At 49.8% G+C, this 12,603-nt stretch overlaps 1 non-coding gene across 1 annotated transcript; it reads left to right on the forward strand.

Annotated features, from left to right (window-relative positions):
• The first annotated feature begins 11,614 nt into the window (after positions 1-11,614).
• TRNAC-GCA lies at positions 11,615-11,686 on the forward strand. Its single transcript has one exon. It is a non-coding gene; the product is annotated as a tRNA-Cys (tRNA).
• Positions 11,687-12,603: the final 917 nt, after the last annotated feature.

Below are 12,603 nucleotides of genomic sequence, written 5' to 3' on the forward strand. Positions count from 1 at the left end.
GTGTGTCTGTTGGCTCCTTTTTTGTATCTCTTTTCATAAAAAGAAAAGAGCTGTCAGCACAATCCTTCTAAGTGGTTGTTCAAGACAGAGAGAGCCTTCCTTGAGGCTAAATCTTGGTGCCATGGGGCATGCCTCCCCACTGTGGCGCCTCCTGCTGGCCATCCTCGGAATTAGCTCTGGTTCGCCGGTGCGCCTTCATCTAGTGGCGTGTGGCCGCCATCTGTTCTATCATTAGGACCCATGTCGCTCTCAGGACTGTGGTGTCCTCTTATGGACACAGCCCTCCAGCTTTGCCCCACTCAGTTCTCTCCCCCCCTTCCGGGGGGGTGGCTGTCCTCTTCCCAGCCACTTGCCTCAGTGGCCAGCTGCAGTCCAGTGTCTAGCCACCTGTGTCAGTGGCAACTGAGGCAAAAGGACAGGGGGGCGGCAGTCACACAGTGCGTCGCCTCCAACTCCTGCTCTCTTTTTCCCTGGACCACTTCCCCACAGCCCTAGCACCTTTCTCTGCCTTTGTATCAGGGCCTCAGTCTGGCAGTAGTCAGCCAATAGCTCACTCATGCTCTTACCCAACCAGCACTACTCTGATCGGAATGACAGACTCTTGCTCTGCTGAACAGCCCTTTATAGATGGGCTGCTCCAGCAAGCCTTCTCCTGATTGGCTCTCCCAATAAGCCCTTTCCTGATAGGCTGGGTTCTGCACAGCCTCTGCAAGGCTGCCTTAACCTTTCCCTGCTTGTGTGGGACAGCCGCCTCACCACACTTTGAAAGTGGCAAATGAGAAGTCTGGAGCTGAAGGAAAGGTTACCATGACTCAGAATTGAGCCGAGGTTGCTGCGACTGAAACACAGATCACTAACCACTATATGTTCACAGTGGCTGGTGGGAGAAGCACATCTTAGAAGCCCTCTGTCAACTGAGCTGTGGCTTTCTGTGCACAGAGAACCAGACGCCTCAAGGTCTGCCAGTCTTGAGAGAAATGGGGAACATCTGTACTTTGGAATTTGCAGGTGTTGTCCTGGATCATCAAATGGAATAGTGGCAAACACTTTCTTGAGGCAGGCACAATAGCTTAACTGGCAAAACAGGAGACCCTGGGTTCAACTCCCACTGGTGCCTTTTTGTATAGCTTTTGTCTCCTCTCATCACTTTTTCCTGTGTCTTTCTAGGAAACAGAAGATACCTCCCTTGGCAATCCAAGTAATTGCTTGCTAAGGAAAAGGCTTCTTTGGAGAGAAGCATTGGAAAGAATCAAATCACAAGCCTGGAGTTGATGAAAAGGCTGCTGTGACTGGCATTAGCAAGGTGGTTGCTTCGACTTCAATTGCTGAAACACAAAAGCCTGTGCCACACGTCCTTGTGATTCGCTGGGGATGTCAACACACAGAGGTCATGTCACCTTCCTTTTGATTGTCATTGATGAAAAATGGAGTAGTTAGAAGAAAAGTCCCAGAAAGTGGCACCGTGGCTCAGGTAGCCAAGTTACCTGCCAGGTAAAGTGGAGGTTAGGGATGCAGCACCTAGTGGTGCCTTGCCAAATGTGTCTGCTCTTCCCACCCTTTGGTCAATCTTTTGATGAAACAGAGAAGCCTGCCTTTGCCTTGCAATGCAAATGCTTGCAAAAGAAACTGGTCGTTTTTTTCTGACAAGTGTCAGAAGGAGGCACCTAAGAAACGTGGAGACAAGGAAAAGGTCACCGTAACTCAACTTGCATCCATGGCTCTTGAGGCCACAACACAGGGTACTACGCACTGTACGATCAGTGCTGGTGACAGAAGGGTCTTTTCCAAAGGCATTTTCCACTAGCAGGGTCCTCTCTGTGCTCAGAATTCCTGATAGTTTGATGTCTGCAGGCACTGGAGATCACTGTTTTGGCATCTCTCTCTGTCTGTCTCAGTGAACATCCGCTGTGGTTGTTGAAAGTCTGTGATGGGATCTCTGGGATGCAACCTGAACAGTGGGACCCCTGAGCCCTTTGTCCCACTGCCTGGACTCCCTCTCACACTGTGATGCTGTGACAAGCTGCGAATCTCTGGCACATATTGCACTTTCACAGACATCCACAGGTAGGGACACATCCAACTGAGTTACATGAATGCTTCTCCCAGCCACTCATAAAACTAATGATAGAGAGCCTCCCGCCAATTCCCCCCAGCTCTGCAGCCTTGCACCCCTGGATTATCCTGTCTTGTCCTAGTCAGAAGCCTGACCAGTGTGAGTTTATTATCCAGTTCACCCCTCCTTTATTGTGAATAGTGCATGCACCAGCCTTGTAATGGAACGGAGATTTCCCAAGAACTTCAAGCAAAGTACACTAGTTTAAGTGCAGCATAAAATAGATTTATTAACTACAGAAAGAGGGACTTTTAAGGATTATAAATGGTAGGCATAAAAGATCAGAGTAAGTTACCAAAGAAAATAAAAGATAAATGCACAATCTAAACTTTACACCTTATTACACTAGGCAGTTTTTAGGTCAAGCAATTTTCTCACCCCACTGGATGTTACCCTCCTTAATACATAGAATTCCCCCTGAAACCTGGACCACTGTCCTCAGATGACCTTCGTTTTCTCAGGATTAGTGCTGCTTCCAGCATAGGTGGGGGGAGGAGAAAGGCAAAAACATGAGGCCACAGTCTCCTATTTTATATTCTTAGTTCAAGTGTCTAGAAGACACTTGCCCAGACATGTCCGGGTGGGCTCTGCTGAGTCACTAGCTTGGGGAATCCTCCTGGTGTGGTCTTGTGCAACTGAGTCACTTGAGCAATCCCCATAGTGTGGTGTTTGGGCATCTGTCATGGAATTGCAAATCCCTTAATTACAATTCCTCTGCTGACTCATGGTTGTTGAACACCCTCCTGGGCAGGGGTTCTTTGTGTGTCACTAGCAAACTTATAGCATATTTCAGTAACAGCCATACAGCAAGATGCATAACTTCACGCACCCTAATGCTATACATATTTGGACAGAATGACGGATTTCAGCAGATCATGACTTTTCATATGATAACTTACAGGAATGCTTTGTATGAAATATCACAACCATATACGAACGATGAATATGTGGGCTACAGGGGCTATTTTGAGGTACATCATGTCACAAAAGCCTCTAGAGACTGGCCTTTGGGAAGAGCTGGCTGAAGAGCCTTCCTAGTAACTGAGAGATCCTGGCTTGGCCTGCCAGTTTGTCCTTGTCAACGAAACTTGTTTGTTGGGCTCCCTTTTTTGGATATCTTTCTCATAAACGGAAAAGAAGTTCTTGGCCAATCCTTGAAAGTGCTTGTTCAAGACACAGAGAGCCTCTGCACTGGGGCAGGGGGTAGAGGTGCAGGAGGGGGTCAGGGTGGTGGTGGCTTACCTCAGGCGGCGTGGCTCCCAAAGTGACTGGCACACACTCCCCTCCGGCAGTGGCTCCTAGACGGTGGGATCCAGGAGGGCAGTGGCGGAGTTTGCACTCGGGGCCGCAGGGATATGCCAGCCACTCCAGGAACAGCACAGCATGGAGGGAGGAGGGCAGAGATCAGCCTTAGCACGGCTGGCAAGTCTCCATGCATCGCTTGGGGGGGGGGCATCAGGTCTCTGTGGGCTGCCTGGGTTGGGGGCAATGGCAGAGGGGGCTCGGGCCACCCCTTTGCCTCCTCACTCTGGCTCATCTTGCTGGCCAACAGGGATTTTAGGGTGCAGCAGTGCAGGGAGCAGGAAGAGCAAACCACAGCGGCTGCCTCCCCCACATGCGGGAAAATGGCTTGACCTGCTGGCCCCGCAGACTAAGTCACCAGGTCTCCAGTTTGCACCATTCGACCCAACGGGTTGATCTTGTGGCCAGAATTATTTGCAGTTGGGATTTCTCCCCAACAGTACCCCACAGGGGTTCAGGGTCATTTCCAGCACAGGCCACACAGGAAGGCTTAAGGCTTGAGCTGCAGCACATACTGGGCAGGCTTAAGGCTGGGCTCCCCATGGCAGGAGAGAAGAGAAAGACTTGGCCCCTGGAGGGGCAGGCTGGGGCTTCCTGGATCCCATTTGCTCACAGCCAGCGCCCCACACCCACGTTGTCAATGGCGCCCCCAGGTCAACCAGAAAGGAGCACCACCAAGTCCACTTATGGCTTACGGGCAACTCCCAAACCCACCACCAGAAAGGTGCCCACTCAGCCTCACCATTGCTTCTTTTCCCTCCACCCAGAACCCCGCATCTCCTAGGCTGCAAGTAATCATCCCAGAGATGCCAAGAGGCAGGCACAGGATTCTACCTCCCAGCCGCCAACCACACCTCCCCAGGCTTGGCAGAATGAATGGTGGCACTTTAATATCCCTATTTCCCTGCCTTCCTCAGCTTGACTTTCCTCTTTTGCCCCATTCCTGTCTTACTTCCTCCTTTTGCAAGTCACGCAAAGGAGGCCAGCAGGAAGTAACAGCCTCTATAGGCCAACCTCCAAGGGCAGAGGAGGCCAAGCCACAAGCCTCCAAAAGGTGACATGCCTAACTGCTCTAGGTTCTCCAGACTGATGCCAAGGTGCTTTCTCCACTGAGGTCACTACCCTCTGTCATGCACGGGTTGGAGTTTTCCCAGGGATAGGCCAATAGGAGGAGGAGCGCCTTCCTGGACAGCAAGGGGATCTGGGAAAAGGAAGCCAGCATGTTTCTGAACCAGGGACTTTTTGCACGTTAGGCAAACGTGATAACCACTACACTACAGAAACTCTCTCACAGTGCTCTGCCTCTCCCTTCAAATTCCATCCACTTGGTGGGCACTCGCCCTGGCATACACCAATAGGCAGATCTGGAGAAAGTGGCGGCAGCCCTTTGATAGGTCAGCTGGTAGAGCAGAGGACTGGAGCTGGTGCTCAGGAAGTCATCCTTACCTTGCCCTTGTGATTCCTTCTTTCTTGAAGGAGAGCTTCTTTTTCTTCCCCTTGCTGACAAAGAGCAAGAGAAGAATGAAAGGTCAGGTGAGCCAACTTGGTGCAGAAGCCCATGCTGTCTTTTCCTGCTGCATAGCCCGAAATGAGGGACTCAGGGCAGTTAAAGGAACTACTGCACTTTCAGAAAACAGCCCACCCCTGCACAAAGCGGGATAGAAGAGCATGCCAAAGCCCAAAATTGAACCAGGGACCTTTAGAGCCTCAGTCTAGCACCTGCCTAACTGATCTATTTAAACAGCGGCTAGGCTTGTTTTTGGCCTACTGCTTTTCTGTCTGGGATGTTTTTGTCAGCTGTGGCACAGAAAAGGGACATCATTGTGAGTGGCCCATGAAGGCAAGATGAACTTTTGTCTTCCTTGCTCAGTTTTACTCGCTTCCTCGCCCTATTCCTGCCTTAGTTCCTGGGTTTCCTGAAGGCGACTGGGGCCCAGTGGTACGAGGAGGAAGTTGGGCAGCTAGACCCTGGTGGCAAAAGTCCTGCCACCACTTGCCACCCCACTCTCTTCTTCCAGCTTCACATATTGGCCGCCAGGGACTTGGTGCCCAGCAGCGCAACAGAAGGTGGTAGACAGAGCCACCCTCACCTTGAAGCTCCGGCTCATTAAATCATATCGTCAATTGATGATGGCCAATGAGAGACCAACATCGCTTGCTATTTTAGCACTTGAAAATGCCATTGGCCAATCTTTGGATCTCCCTAATGCTGCGCTTCAGTTCATGAGGGCAAACGCGAGAAAAGCGACCTTTGAACTCAAGCACTACGGTTAACATTCTAACGCTGTCTCTTACTGTAACACTATTTAATACTGGTCCACCCTGTGTTGGTGACAGTTTGAGTTCTAGATATTAGTACATTTCAATTACTGTTCAAATTTAAAAGTTTCTATATGCTTAGAGGAAATGAATTTGTTTTATTTGCTAATATATGGTATGAATAAATAACGATTTACAGATCCTAGCATGCAAATTTATCATCTTATATGACACCTCACTTTTGTCACCTCACTTTTTAGCAGATCATTTATGAATATGTTGAATAGTACTGATCCCAGTACAGACACCACTATTTACCTGTTTCCATCCTGAAAACTGACCTTTTATTCCTACCCTTTGTTTCCTATCTTTTAACCAGTTATTGATCCATGTGAGGACCTTCCAGAGGTGAAAGTAAGCTGGTACATTCCGGTATGGCGGACCAACTTCCGCAGGCTGGTGCTATTTACGTCGCCTCCCGAGCCCCACTGCCGGAGCCCTGAGGAGCAAATCACTACGATGGAATGCTTCTTTCTCCTACTCTACGAACACAGAGCAGGGGCGGCGGAAGCTTCATTACAGTGGGGGGACCACCATTGCCCCAACTGTGGTGCTCCCATAACACCCCTCCCCCAAGGACCCACACTCACACCACCTCTCCCCCCGAGGCCACACCCACAGAATGCTTCTTCTCCCCAAGAGTCTCCCCTTTCCCCCCCTCCATCACTTGTCCAAACAGCTGGTAAAGAGTGGTGGGGCCATGGCCCTCTAAACCTCCCTGTTCCAGCACCCCTGACACAGAGCTAAGCAGGCAGCAGTGTGTGTGTGCATGCGCGTCTATGTGACAGTGACTTCTGTGCTGAGCTGAGCCAGTGAGAGAAGCGGGGGCTGATGTCAGGGCTGTCCCCCTCCCTCTGCCTCAGGACTGGTTGCTTCCAGCAGCTGTCTGAACTTAGAGACAGTGTGCCAACACATTTACTCTTCCCTAACACACACTGCCCCAACACACACACACTGTCTCTCCCTACACTCCTACAGTCTCTACCCCACCATGCACATTGCAGTTGAAAAGCAGCTGGCAATCTAGTAGGATGCCCATGGAACAATGGGATAGAGAAACCTGCATCATGTGATGCTGTACCTGCCCATGAGGCATTGCAAACCCTTCCCAAAACACTGCAGCCAGTTGCACAGTGGGATAGCTACCCACAGTGCACTGCTCTCGGTGGCAATGCAAGAGCTGCTAGCTTGGATGCGCTTTGGTGACACAAGAGGCATAGTGTGGACATGCAACAGCTGTTTAATTAAAACACTTTAACTAAAGTGGCATAACTCTGTGGTCTAAACATAGCCTGAGAATGAGACAAGACCCAGCTCCTGTTGAAACTAAAGAATCACAAATTCCTCTGTAGTTGACAGGATTTGAACCTGCGCAAAGAGACCCCCCAATGGATTTTTAGTCCATCACCTTAATCACTCAGCCACAACTACTTAGTTTTTTCATGACTCTCACTACACTCTAGTTCTGTTCTCACTGACTGATCAATTCCAATTGTTTCCTCAAACCAGCTTCCAGAACACTCTCACTGTTGTGCCATTGTGTAAGCATGTCCATGGCTGAACTGCAAGAATTCCTGCTCATTTCCGTTCTGGCTGGAGCATGAGGAGAGTGTGTTTGTGGTCAATGATGTATCTGTAGATTGTTGTCCATTTCCTGCCTTGTTAATTCAGACAGTCTCTTTCCCGTCATATCACCAGTACATCAGTGATTGTGAGAGCAGAGGGCAGTTTTTTTCTGGGTCACTGAGCTTTGCCAGAGGGTTGGTGGCTCCTTTCTTTCCTCACCCTGGAGTAAACTCAGCTTTTTATTCCATCCTTGATGTTTTATGGAAGAAAGAGGTGAGTAGGGTGGGTCTCAGGGGAGGGGGCAGAGAGGTGTGGTTGGTGGGCAGACCTTGGGGTAGGGGGTGGAGAGGCATGAGCAGCAGGTGAGGAGGCCTCAGGGGAGGAGAGGAGCAAGTGAAAGGCGGACCAGCAGGCCTCAGCCAAAGAGGAAGAGCAGGGGAGGTAAGTGACCAAACGGGAGTGACGGTGGAGTACAGGTGGGGCCTCAGAGTGAGACGAAAGAGTGGGGGCAGGAGTGGGGGGGCATGCCACAGTCTTGGTACTGATGGCCCCTCCACTTCTAGGGAGCTTCCAGTGCTCATGCCCAGCCTCCCCAAATGCAAGAGTCACGGGCCATCTATTCTCTGGGTCTTCACTAACCAAGCCCCTCCCCAAGCTATGTTGATGGGAGAAGCCCTCCTGTTGACACAATGCTATCTACACTCGAGTTGATATAACTTCATTGCTCAGGGGGGTACATTTTTTACACCCCTAAGTATTGTAGTTACACCGACCTAATTTTGTAGCATAGACCTGTGCAAAGAAACACACACACATCTTGGAAGTAAAACTTCACATGCTCCTCTGCTTTACAGAATCCAAACACAAGCAACGCTTGTCAGGCCCCTGTGGGGGGTTGGCAGGGAGTCAAGTATGGACAGACACAAACTTTTTACCATAGGAAGGCACCATAGCTTAGCTGGCTAAAGCCCCTGTCTTGTAGACAGGAGATCCTGGGTTCAACTCCTAGTGGTACCTTCTTGAGTGGCCTTTTAGGGCCCCTGATATTGGCTACTGTCAGAAGACAAAATACAGAGCTAGATGGACCTTTGGTCTATCCCAGTATGGCTGTTTTTATGGTTTAAATTACACTCAGAGGCACTGATAATAGAGTTACTGAAAGCTTGGGTCCAGTCCCTTCACAGATGACCATCCTGCTGATCCTCAATCTTTGGGGTAAGATAGTATTTTAAATGTCCCATATCTGCAATCTTGTCCCACTGTGTTTGGGGGAGATTATGAGGAGGTTACCTTTTGAGATAAAAACTAAGAAATACAGAACAAGAGAATTCTTTCAGAAATCTGGGCTTTAGACATATTTCATTTAAAGCAGGGGGTCTGAGTTCCTGAGAAAATTTTTGTTTGCAGAAGGCAACGTGGTTTGGTCTGTCATTGTACCAAAGGGGAAGATGGTTGTTCATAAAGGAGGGGAGAAGACTAAATCTGTCTGATGAGAATGGGATTTGAACCCATGCATACAGAGAATAATGGATTAGCAGTCTATCATCTTAATGACTCAGCCACCTCATCTGAACTGTCAGGAAAAGGACAGGAGGAGAAATCTAAGGCCAGCAGAGATAGGGCCAATATGTAGTTTTTAAATACTAAGCGTACACAGGGTCTGAATGAGCTCCCCTCTCACATCTAGTGATGAGCTGGGGGAAAGACTTCAGGAACAGACCATGTTTGCATAGACACGCCTACTCTGCCTAGGTACGCAGCATGATGGGGCCACTTTGCCAAAATGACCAGCCCAGCCCAGGTGAGCTAAGTGGATGCACATGAATTAAGTGGATCCCTGGATGCAGGGAGCTCTGACGTTGCTCCATGCCCCCACGCAGCTCCCTAGAGGTGCACAGAGGAGCAGCATTCCAGGGAGGAGCAGGCAGCAATGCCAGCTGCTCCATGCATACAGGTCAATTTCCCCACATGGGTGCAGGAGGGGGTGCAGGGGTTAGGGGTGAAGGGGTGTGGGGGAGGGGCAGTGGCTGGGGCACAGGAGGGGAGTGTGGGAGTTAAGGGCAAAGGGGACACAGTGTAGGGGTTAGGGCACAGGAGGGGGCAGGGATTGGGGTGAAGGAGGTGCAAGCGTTGGGGGTGCAGGATCTAAGGGGAGTGGGGAGCCCACAGGGGCCAGGGGCAATGGGGGTTTGCCAAAATACAAGTTTTGCCCAGGGCGCCATTTTCCCTAAGGCCAATCCTGGTGGGGAGTTTCCCCATTGATAACATTTCTGGCTGGGAGGGGGAGGGGAGAGAAAAGAGGCGTTTTCTCTCTGTTTCTTTCCTCTCCATTTTCTGCTCCTTCCTTCAATTCCAGAATCCTCCCTTGCATTTCAGACTGTGCAGTGACGCCCTCCCCACCCCAGGACTCTGGAGTCTTTGGAGCAGAAAGATCCCAGGAGCTGAGGATGAATCCAGGGGTGAGTAGCTGGCAGGAAGGAGTCCTAGCAGCTCTTCTGGGAGTGCAGGTGAGCAATGACTCTCCCTTCTCTAGATTCTCCCCGTGGGGCTCTGGGGAGCAGGGAGGGTGTGTGATAAATTCCATCCAACATCCCCCTTTGATCCAAGCCAAGGGACGTCTGAGCTCTCCACAATCCCCTTGACAGCACCAAACAAGGGATGTTTTCCACTGCCCAGGAGACCCCAGCCAGGGATTAAAGGCAGCTCCAGACTTTCCCTTTCTCCCTTCTGGTAAATCAAGTTCAAGTTTTTACAAGGAGCTAAAGAAGCCTCAACCCTGTATCTCAATTAATGTCACATTTCTCACTACTGGACAGAAACGAATGTCATTTCAATCCCAGGTGAGTCCACTTCAGTCATTTCTCAGCCTGAGTCCTTCACCCTCATTCCTTAGGGCATTGTGTCACCGTGTGAGCGTTTTGTTTCCCTCCTCAGGTTTACACAGAGACACAATTTCCTTTGTACAGATCCATGAACAGCACAAGCTTTCTGTGTCTCTAGTCTGAGCCAGGGCATTCCATTCCATTGAAACCTTCTCTCCTGCAATGGCAATGGTCAGACAGAGGGGACGTGGCCACCTTCAGCCCTGACAGTGAGACACTCGCTCTCCTCTTTCTTCATGCGACTGCTGTTATTCCAGGAATCATCAAGGATGGAATAAAAAGCTGAGTTTACTCCACAGTGAGGAAAGAAAGGAGCCACCAACTCCCTGAAAAATCTCAGTGCCCCAGAGAAAACCTGCCCCTGCTATTGCAATCACTGATGTGCTGGAGATATGACAGGAAAAGGGACTGTCTGAATTGCCAAGGCAGGGAATGAACAATCTACAACTATGTCATTGACCACAAACACACTCTAACCATGCTCCAGCCAGAAGGGAAATGGGCAGGAATTCTTGCTATTCAGCCATGGCCACACTTACAGAGCTGCACAGCAGTGAATGTGCTGGGTAAGCTGGTCTGAGCAAACAATTGAAAATGACCCTTCAGTGAGAACCGAACCATAGTGTAAAAAAAAAGCTCATGTGTTAAGTGCTTGTGGCTGAGTACTTAGGGCTCTAACCTAGGAAACCATGGGGGCCTTTCTGTGGAGGTTTGATTCTTGCCAACTAGGGAAGGCTGGTGTGTGGTGTCTTCATGGCTGTACTTTCAGTGCCTGAGCACACAGGGAGCCAAGTCTAGTCTTACTAGGCTAAGGACAAGTCTACATTTCAAACGTTGAGTCTTTGCTGCTGTAGCTCAGTTAATGAAGATGCTCTATGCCAGGGTTTCTCAAACTTCATTTCACGGCAACCCCCTTCTGCCAAAAAAAACTTTCTACATAACCCCAGGAAGGGGGGCCAAACACCAAGCCCCTCCACAGTGGGTGGGGAGGGAGCCGAAGTCTGAGCCCTGCCCCCCTGGCGGGAGGGCAAAACCGAAGCTTGAGGGATTCATCCCTGGGTGGTGGGGATCAGACTTTTGGCTTCAGCCCCAGGACCCAACAAGTCTAACGCCAGCCCTGGCAACCCCATTAAAACAGGGTCACAACCCACTTTGGGGTCCTGACCCACAGTTTGAAAACAATTGCTCTATGCTGATGGGAGAGCGTTTTCCTGTCGGTGTAGTTAATCCACTTCCCCAGGAGGTGGTAGCTATGTCAGTGGGCGAAGCTATGATGGTGGGTGTGCAAGTTGTGGTGTTTACCACATTTATGAAGTTTAATTGAACTCCAGTTTTAAAACCACCTGTGGTCTGAGAATAGAAAAGGAGCTCACTGAAGCAGAGTCTGTCCTTCAAAGTCCTGGAGATAACAACTTCAACCCATTGTTGCCATGGAGGTATAGCTCAGTGGCAGAGTGTTTGACTGCAGCTCAAGTGGACCTTGGTTCAAATCCAAGTGCCCTCTGATAACCTTTTTTTTTTTTAAAAAAAGGAAAACATTTTCATTTATATTCTCCATTATGCTCATGAATTCCACTATACGGGGATGCTTGAAATGAATGTAAACACTCAACATTTTGCTGTCCAAATGCATAAAAACATAGCAACCTGTCCATCAGCTGAAATCATTCCAGTCTTCTGTGTCTAGTTTATGTTTTCAGAAATTAAACAATGTACATTTGCAGATCCCTGTTCTCCAGGGACTATGCTATGCAGTAGAACAAGAACCACATCCAGTTCGGGTTCAGGAGTCTGATGAGCAAAGGCAACTTGGAGCAGGCTAAAGTCACCAGCACCGTGGCCCCTTCACATTCAACCAGCAGCTGGGCCCCCAGGACAATGCATGAGAAGAAGACAGTGGCTCTGAGCAGGAATATACCCACCAAGAAGCTGGCTAAAGCCGCCAAGATCCCCAGGAAGGCCACCATGCCCATGTCTAGGCTTAATCATCAGAATGTGGTGACTGCAGTGGGAACCAAAAAGGCAGAGACAAGCCCCCAAAAGTTCTAAGCTGCCAAGCCACAGAAGGTGGTCAAGATTCCACCTACAATTAAGACCGGAGAGTCAACGTCAAATCACCCAAAGCCAGGGCTAAGAAGGTGGCACTGAGAAAGAAGTGAAGAGATTTCCATTGGGATGACTCCTGCTCCCCTAATGGCTCTTTTATGAATCATCATGGACCACCCAGAGAGATCAAAGTCCTGCAGGACAAACAGCCCCATGGTTAGTACAATGAAGTGGCGGCAGTGGGGGGAAGTGTTTCTCTTCCAGAGGGGAAGTGCTGTGTTTTGTGTAACACCTCCCAGGTGAGTGATGCACTGACAGGGCAGCTGCCCATAGCTCCCACATCAGCTCATTCCCTTTGATCTGCTTCTGCTGTTA

This window comes from Terrapene carolina, unplaced genomic scaffold (genome assembly GCF_002925995.2).
Source record: "Terrapene carolina triunguis isolate 2854851 unplaced genomic scaffold, T_m_triunguis-2.0 Scaffold361, whole genome shotgun sequence".
NCBI classification, from domain to species: Eukaryota; Metazoa; Chordata; order Testudines; family Emydidae; genus Terrapene; species Terrapene triunguis.